Raw genomic sequence first — 8,138 nt, 5'->3', positions numbered from 1 at the left:
ACTACTCTCGGCGGGTCTCACTTAGAATATGTGGACAACTACAAATACCTAGACCGTAAACTCTCCTTCCAGACTCACATTAAGCATCTCCAATCCAAAGTTAAATCTAGAATCGGCTTCCTATTTCGCAACAAAGCCTCCTTCACTCATGCTGCTAAACATGCCCTCGTAAAACTGACTATCCTACCGATCCTTGACTTCGGCGATGTCATTTACAAAATAGCTTCCAACACTCTACTCAGCAAATTGGATGTAGTCTATCACAGTGCCATCAGTTTTGTCACCAAAGCTGGCCGTCACTACATATTCGTCGCCAAACCCACTGGCTCCAGGTCATCTATAAATCACTTCTAGGCAAATCCCTGCCTTATCTTAGCTCATTGGTCACCATAGCAACACCCACCCGTAGTATGCGTTCCAGCAGGTATATCTCACTGGTCATCCCCAAAGCCAACACCTCCTTTGGCCGCCATTCCTTCCAGTTCTCTGCTGCAAATGACTGGAACGAACTGCAAAAATCTCTGAAGCTGGAGACACTTATCTCCCTCACTAATTTTAAGCATCAGTTGTCAGAGCAGCTTATCGATCACTGCACCTGTACACAGCCCATCTGTAATTAGCCCACCCAACTACCTCATCCCCATATTGTTATTTACATTGTTATTTACATGGACTCTCCTTAACCTTCCAAATATATATATTGTACACAGTTGTCTGTATGAAGGTATACATCCTATGCAGCATCAGATTGTAAGAGGTCCCAAACACAAAGTGTGTCTTGAAGAGCTCATCGAAGGCAACAAGAGCGCTTGTAGAGTTGCATGGCAGAGCTTGCTTGTCCAGGATGATGAAGTAACTATGGATGCTGCTCCTCTTAGTCCCAACAGCAAGGAGGTATGGTTGACTGCTTTGGGCAATGGCATCAAGGTGATACTGGTTCCTGCCTGGAGACAAAAACAACAAAAGAAACACTACCATTATTTCAAATTCACCAATAGTATAGTGGCTTGGATTAAATAAACCATGACACTAGGTACTCAGATAAGGAGATCAATGTAAACCTTTTTGAATATGACGAGATGGTTCTCAGCTTGAGAGGCAGACAACTTGCCTGGTCTTTTGTAGCCTTGTGACGAAGGGGGAATCAAATGGAGGAAGAGGAGGATGGAGGAGCGATCACTGTCCCATACTAAACACAGAAAGTTACTGAGCAAAATGTAACACAATAGCACAATAGTTACGAAACTGCCAAAGCAATCAAACTCTCCATTTTTGGATTCCACGGAGGATGCTGATAAGGTGATGCTGTTTGAAATGTTGAATTTGAAGACCTTACCAGGCCCTTCATATCCAGTCAGCAACTCGCAGAATTTACTTGGGTCATGAGTCATCTTCCGTCTGTATTCAAATGTCCAGTTATGGAAAAAGTACCCGATTGTCATACTTGAGTAAAAGTAAAGACCTTCATAGAAAATGACTCAAGTAAAAGTGAAAGTCACCCAGTAAAATACTACTTGAGTAAAAGTCTAAAAGTATTTGGTTTTAAATATACTTAAGTATCAAAAGTAAATGCAATTGCTAAAATATATATTCCTTATATTAAGCAAACCAGATGGCACAATTTTCTTATTTTTTAAATTTACAGATAGCCAGGGGCATGCTCCAACACTCAGACATCATTCACAAATGAAGCATTTGTGTTTTTGTGAGTCCACCAGATAAGAGGCAGTAGGGATGACCAGGGATGTTCTCTTGATTAGTGCGTGAATTGGACCATTTTCCTGTCCTGCTAAGCATTAAAAATGTAAGGTGTACTTTTGGTTGTCAGAGAAAATGTATGGCGTAAAAAGTACATAGTTTTCATTAGGAATGTAGTGAAGTAAAACTTGTCAAAAATATAAATAGTAAAGTAAAGTACAGATACCCCCCCAAAAAAGTACTTTGAAGTATTTTTACTTAAGTACTTGACACCACTGCAAATCTTCATCTTCTGCTTGATGGTGGCCTCATCAGAAGAATGCTTCATGAGGGAAATGGCCTCCCTGCACTGTTCATCACTCAGGGTAATCTCTGGACGGGATGAAGTCTCTCTCTCAGCTGTTGGGCCACCGCTGAATGACTGGCCAGATGGTCGTTTCTCAGATGAAGCTGAATTCCTCTGGATGGTTTGGATTTTCCAGGACAAGTAACCATTTCCAGTTTGAGGGTAAAATAATGTTCCTTGAAGAAAAGGAGAACACATTCACTCATCTAAACACAATGGAAAGTCACAGCAACACTTTGCTCACATACATTATCACTCCTAGTCAGACAATAATTGCAAGTTGTGTAACATGCAATCCAAAACCCAAATGCATGCAAAATGTGGCCTATACAAAAACATTTTGGCCAATTAATACTCACATATCCTTTGGTTTTGTAGGGGTCCTTGAGGTAAGGGAACAAGACGACAATTCATTGAGCATATGTCTCCCTCACATGGCGTGGTGGTGATGTCCTGACAAGAAGAGTACTTTATTACTTTATTAATCAATTTGCAATGAAGCCCCCTGTTGGTTCCGGTCACTAAAATTGCAATATTAATCTGAAATACAGCCTAGATACAGACAGCTTTCTTGCGTGCCTGGTTTAGTGGTTACCCGTGAGTCTCGGTCATCTCTGCTGTGAGAATATTAATCATCTTTCGTCTGGTGCCATGAGTCAGCCCTTTGGTTCGAGAGTTTTCTTTGATGACAAGATCGCCACCAAATTTCTTCTTCAGTATGTTATGGATTAACAATGAAAAGAAAATGATCAAGGACAATCTAGAACCTCCCTTACCCGCTCTTATCGGACACTGCAGGTAAAAACGTATGCACTGGATTACAGCTCCCAACTATCAGGGGGGTAAGCTAATATACGGAACATTAGTTAAGAGAAAGAGAGGTTAGCAATTAATTATTCTAAACAGAGGCTCATTACATTACACTCAGAAACATACATGTTTAGCTTCATCCTCAGCTCTCTGTCGTTTTCTTGAAGGGCTCCCATCATCGCTCAGAATGACAGTATCATCCGACTCAGTGGACGAGATCTCCAACAAGGAACTGGCAAAGGAGGAAGTCATCTGGGAAGATACTGTCCCACAAAGTGGTTGATTATTGCAAAGGTTTTTACAAAGACAGACATTCCAAATCAATGTGATAAAGCAACACAGCTCTATGCAAAGTGACTATCCCCAAGGGAGAGGCTGACAGTTAAACCCTCCTCTAACTTTAGTACTGTGAAAAACCAACACCAGTATCAGTATCGTTGTCCAGTGTGATTGTAAAAACACCAGGACTTGGTGGTGTCAGCACCTCCTCAAACACTTCTCCAACAACTTCAGTTCCCGACTCATCATACAGCTTTGTATTCGTTTGGCTGGCGACTGGTACGTCAAATTTCACGAATGCTGAGACAAAAAAATTACCGTTAGTGGGGGAATTACACTCAATTGTTCTGTTCGTTGTTCTCCAATCCATTCTATAGATGGTTTCAAAATAATCATCACTATGTGAGTTAGAGTTTAACAGCAATCCTATAGCAAAACTGTGAAATGTTTGCATTTGATATTTTATTGATCCCCAAGGGAAAATTCTGTTGTTATACCGTCAGTTAAAGGGGAAGTTAACACATTTTTACATGTTCTATTTTCCCCCTTTCTGTGCTTGTAGTTGATTACCCAAATCGTTTTTTGATATGGTATTTCTGAAAATTGGTTGTCACTTTTGCTGAATCATCACTTTCCATTGACTGAATGCATTATGAAAATGTGTCTATAAAACACTCCAAAACCACTAATATTACATATTTTGTTTCCATTGTCCTATAACTCAATATTTGCATATTTAGGTTGCATCTTTCAAGCATGGATTAATGGCACAGTGGAAATAACATATATAAAGTGAAAAATAAGGCCACCCAAAATTCAAATGGGTGAAGTTCCCCTTTAACATCAGCATTAGGATGGCTGTGAAACTCATATAATGATATGAAGCCATATGGACTCAAGAGAAACAGAAACATTTGTGGAATTCCCCTTTAACGGAGAAATGAATCTTTTGCAACTACAGTGGTAAAAGACAATTCAATTTTAATGGTCAACTTAAAAGCTTACAGTACCTTCATTCAATAAGTCACTCAGCCTCAGGTCAGTGAGTTTGACACATTTTTGTTCACCCTTCAACTTCACTTTGATCAGCGTTGTTGGATCTGAGGATAGAGACAGAAAGAGACATTGATTTAAATATTCAAACAAGTCAAGTTCTGTTGATTCGTTTTTGAAGATAGGCTACCATGAACATAGCGTCTGCTAAATGACGTAAATGTACATGTAAATGTAATCCATAACCATAACTGTATGAGATTAACTCTACAGCACAACAATATTCAAATACTGATTTGTGACTCACAATTGGCCTACCTTGTGAGTCACAAATTGGCCTCACACCAACTTCACTGAAACAGACAAACTGGTTCAGTACTGTAAACTAATTAAATTTACAAGAAAGGAACTAAAATAGTCTAAACAACCCATTTCACATTAAGCAGCAATGAGGCTGCATATATGTGACCTTGTTTCAAAACTCCATCCCTGGCAGAATCCATCAAACCTCCTTCTGGGAGTTAGCCTAGGTCTAACATTAATTCAATGCTTTGATTCTCGTTGGTGAATTGACTAATGTTTATGTTAGGCTATTACCACATCATTAGCACCCTGCTGTAGACCTATGGCTATAGAAAGTGGACGGATTAAGAACTGATTAATTAACATAGCTAGGCAACAAATCATTAAGTCTAACACAACTTTCTATGAAGGACAGAGGAACAGCTCTGCCAATGTCTGTTTCCATCCACACAGCAATATGCACTGAACTACCGCAACAACACACGTGTCCTTGCGTTTCCCCTCACCCATCGGTGTTGTCAATGAAAGCAGTTGAGAGCTGCCAACCCGGAGCAATACAGTAATTTGACTATGAGGGGCACGACAGGTGGAGAGGAGACAAGCATAATTTTTTCCCTCTGCACACGGCTCAAATTAGCACGTTAGAAAGAAAATAGCTTTGATTCTCTTCAAACGGGACAGCCACCAATGGCGGTTGCCATGTACACTTTGTCACAGCCCCCCACTGAATGATTAGTTAACATTGGAAATGAACAGCAGACACATTACCTTTAAGAAAGACTGCCAGAGAAGCTGAAATTACAAAGAAGTTGCATTATTTAGCTAGGCTAGCAAGCCAGTCACTGACTTGACATTATTGCAGAAATAATTAAATTAACTAGCTAGCCAATGCTATTATGCAAGTTGTCTATAATTACTCACCTTTATCAGATTAGTCCGCCACATAAAAGGAGCTGGAATTTAAAGAACAAACAATGGCATTCACATGAAGTCTTGTTGGCTAGTTAGCTAATTTGGCCAACAAAGCATAGAAACTGTGGATAGTCGTCGGCAGCGAGCTGTGCTAGATAGAGTGCACTGCACGTGGTGGCAACGGCTAAAGAACGCAAGGTGGTAACTAGCGAAATTCACCAGCACAACACTCAAAATGTATTACAAATTAGTTTTAAGAAGCATTAGCTCGCTAGCTTGACTAAATAATAATTTAGTCACGTTTGTTTGAAACTCATCTTGCTGCAAAGTACTAGTGCTGCCTTCTGTAATGGCATCCACAAGAAAGTAAATCTTGAAAGCGTCAAATAAAATTGGTGGGTGGAGTTACAATGTTTCTTACACTAATTAGAGTGAAAAATTACACCTAGCATTTAACTACAGTTATCAACACCAACACTAGGGGTCGTTTTACACTGCATGTTGTTCAATCAAATCTAAGGGAGTCAATCACTTTTGACACTGCAAATTTAACACTGGTGATTTTACTGTTTATGGTTTGAGTATAGTCAAATAAAACATTACCAATAATCCCAATCTGTCCTTTCAAGACCTCCACTCTAGATTTCTCTTGCAGTCGGGCCAATGGCCTGATCTGACTAGATACTAATGAACTTGGCATATGGCCGTCTTGTTCACATTAAAGTCAAACACGTCTCTCCATGAGAATAAAACAAACCGATGTTATGCTCACTCAAAAATGACTACTTTCATTAACTGCAGCAGGTAGCCTAGCGGTTAAGAGCGTTGGGCCAGTAACCGAAAAATTGCTGGTTTGAATCCTTGAGCTGACAAGGTGGACAAATCTGTTTTGCCTTTGAGCAAGGCAGTTAACCCCCAACAACTGTTCCCCAGGCACCGATGACCTGTGACGTCGATTAAGGCAGCCCCCCACTCCTCTGATTGGGTTAAATGCAGAAAACACATTTTGGTTGAATGCATTCAGATGTGCAACTGACTAAATCAAATCAAATTGTATTGGTCACATACACATATTTAGCAGATGTTATTGAGGTTGTAGCTAAATGCTTGTGTTCCTAGCTCCAACAGCGCAGTAGTATCTAACAATTCACAACAATAAACAAATCTAAAAGTCAAAGAATGGAATTAGGATATATATAAATATTAGGACAAGCAATGTCAGAGTGGCATTGACTAAAATACAGTAGAATAGAATACAGTATATACATATGAGATGAGTAAAGCAGTATGCAAACATTATTAAAGTGACTAGTGTTCCATTATTAAAGTGGCCAGTGATTCCATGTCTATGTATATAGGGCAGCAGCCTCTAAGGTGCAGGGTTGAATTGCCGGGTGGTAGCCGGCTAGTGATGGCTATTTAACAGTCTGATGGCCTTGAGATAGTATCTGTTTTTCAGTCTCTCGGTCCCAGCTTTGATGCACCTGTACTGACCTCGCCTTCTGGATGATAGCGTAGTGAACAGGCCGTGGCTCGGGTGGTTGATGTCCTTGATTATCTTTTTGGCCTTCCTGTGACATCGGGTGCTGTAGGTGTCCTGGAGGGCATGCAGTGTGCCCCCGGTGATGCGTTGGGAAGACCGCACCACCCTCTGGAGAGCCCTGCGGTTGCAGGAGGTGCAGTTGCCGTACCAGGCGGTGATACAGCCCGACATGAAGGTCTCAATTGTGCATCTGTAAAAGTTTCTGAGGGTATTAGGTGCCAAGCCAAATTTCTTCAGCCTCTTGAGGTTGTCTGTGTGGGTGGACCATTTCAGATTGTCAGTGATGTGTACGCAGAGGAACTTAAAGCTTTCCACCTTCTCCACTGCGGTCCCGCCGATGTGGATAGGGGCGTGCTCCCTCTTCTGTTTCCTGAAGTCCACGGTCAGCTCCTTCGTTTTGTTGACATTGAGGGAGACGTTATTTTCCTGGCACCACTCCACCAGGGCTCTCACCTCCTCCCTGTAGGCTGTCTTGTCATTGTTGGTAATCAGGCCTACTACTGTTGTCGTCTACAAACTTGATGATTGAGTTGGAGGCGTGCGTGGCCATGCAGTCATGGGTGAACAGGGAGTACAGGAGGGGGCTGACCACGCACCCTTGTGGGGCCCCTGTGTTGAGGATCAGTGAAGTGGAGGTGTTGTTTCCTATCTTTACCACCTGAGGGCGGCCCGTCAGGAAGTCCAGGACCCAGTTGCACAGGGCGGGGTTCAGACCCAGGGCCCCAAGCTTAATGATGAGCTTGGAGGGTACTATGGTGTTGAAGGCTGAGCTATAGTCAATGGTATCCCCTTTCCCTTAAATAATCAAATCAAACTATTGTTAGAATAGTACAGTATGTAAGAATATTTAATGGGTTTGGAAATGACTCTGACCTGTTCAGGAGGAGTCCTGGATGGACCGCGTTTGATCAATTACTGACGTTAATTTTCGAACTCAATGTGAAGAGACTCGAAAGGACCAGCCTGGACGTGAATGGCGATTGGCAGGTAACTGGCCTTAATCTGTCTTGGCAGAGAACACTACCACTTTAGCTTCTCCAACTCCTGAAGGAAATCTCCTGGACTTGAGATGTGAGGGTGCGGAGCCCATGGCAATAGCAATAGCTTGGAACTCTTGGAAGGAGACTCACAACACAGAAAGACAGCTGGATCTAAAACTGCATCTAATTCTTTCTCCTTGAGAATTTAATCTTGAGTTGGGTTTCGGGTTCTCTGACCCTTGTTTTGGCATGCAGCAGGGACTGAACTGGTGAA

General features: G+C 41.7%; 2 long non-coding RNA genes across 2 annotated transcripts; both read right to left on the bottom strand.

The window, feature by feature from the left end:
• Nucleotides 1–1,907: 1,907 nt before the first annotated feature.
• On the bottom strand, nucleotides 1,908–3,704 carry LOC121555677. The gene is made up of 3 exons (XR_005997980.1): nucleotides 2,981–3,704; nucleotides 2,404–2,755; nucleotides 1,908–2,220 (listed from the first exon to the last, which is right to left on the bottom strand). It is a non-coding gene; the product is annotated as an uncharacterized LOC121555677 (long non-coding RNA).
• Nucleotides 3,705–4,126: 422 nt separating this feature from the next.
• Nucleotides 4,127–5,391, bottom strand: LOC121555683. Its single transcript, XR_005997981.1, has 3 exons — nucleotides 5,351–5,391; nucleotides 5,198–5,221; nucleotides 4,127–4,233 (listed from the first exon to the last, which is right to left on the bottom strand). It is a non-coding gene; the product is annotated as an uncharacterized LOC121555683 (long non-coding RNA).
• Nucleotides 5,392–8,138: the final 2,747 nt, after the last annotated feature.

The sequence above is a fragment of the Coregonus clupeaformis genome, chromosome 4, assembly GCF_020615455.1.
Source record: "Coregonus clupeaformis isolate EN_2021a chromosome 4, ASM2061545v1, whole genome shotgun sequence".
NCBI lineage: Eukaryota > Metazoa > Chordata > Actinopteri > Salmoniformes > Salmonidae > Coregonus > Coregonus clupeaformis.
This window is presented reverse-complemented; position numbering and strand designations above follow the sequence as displayed.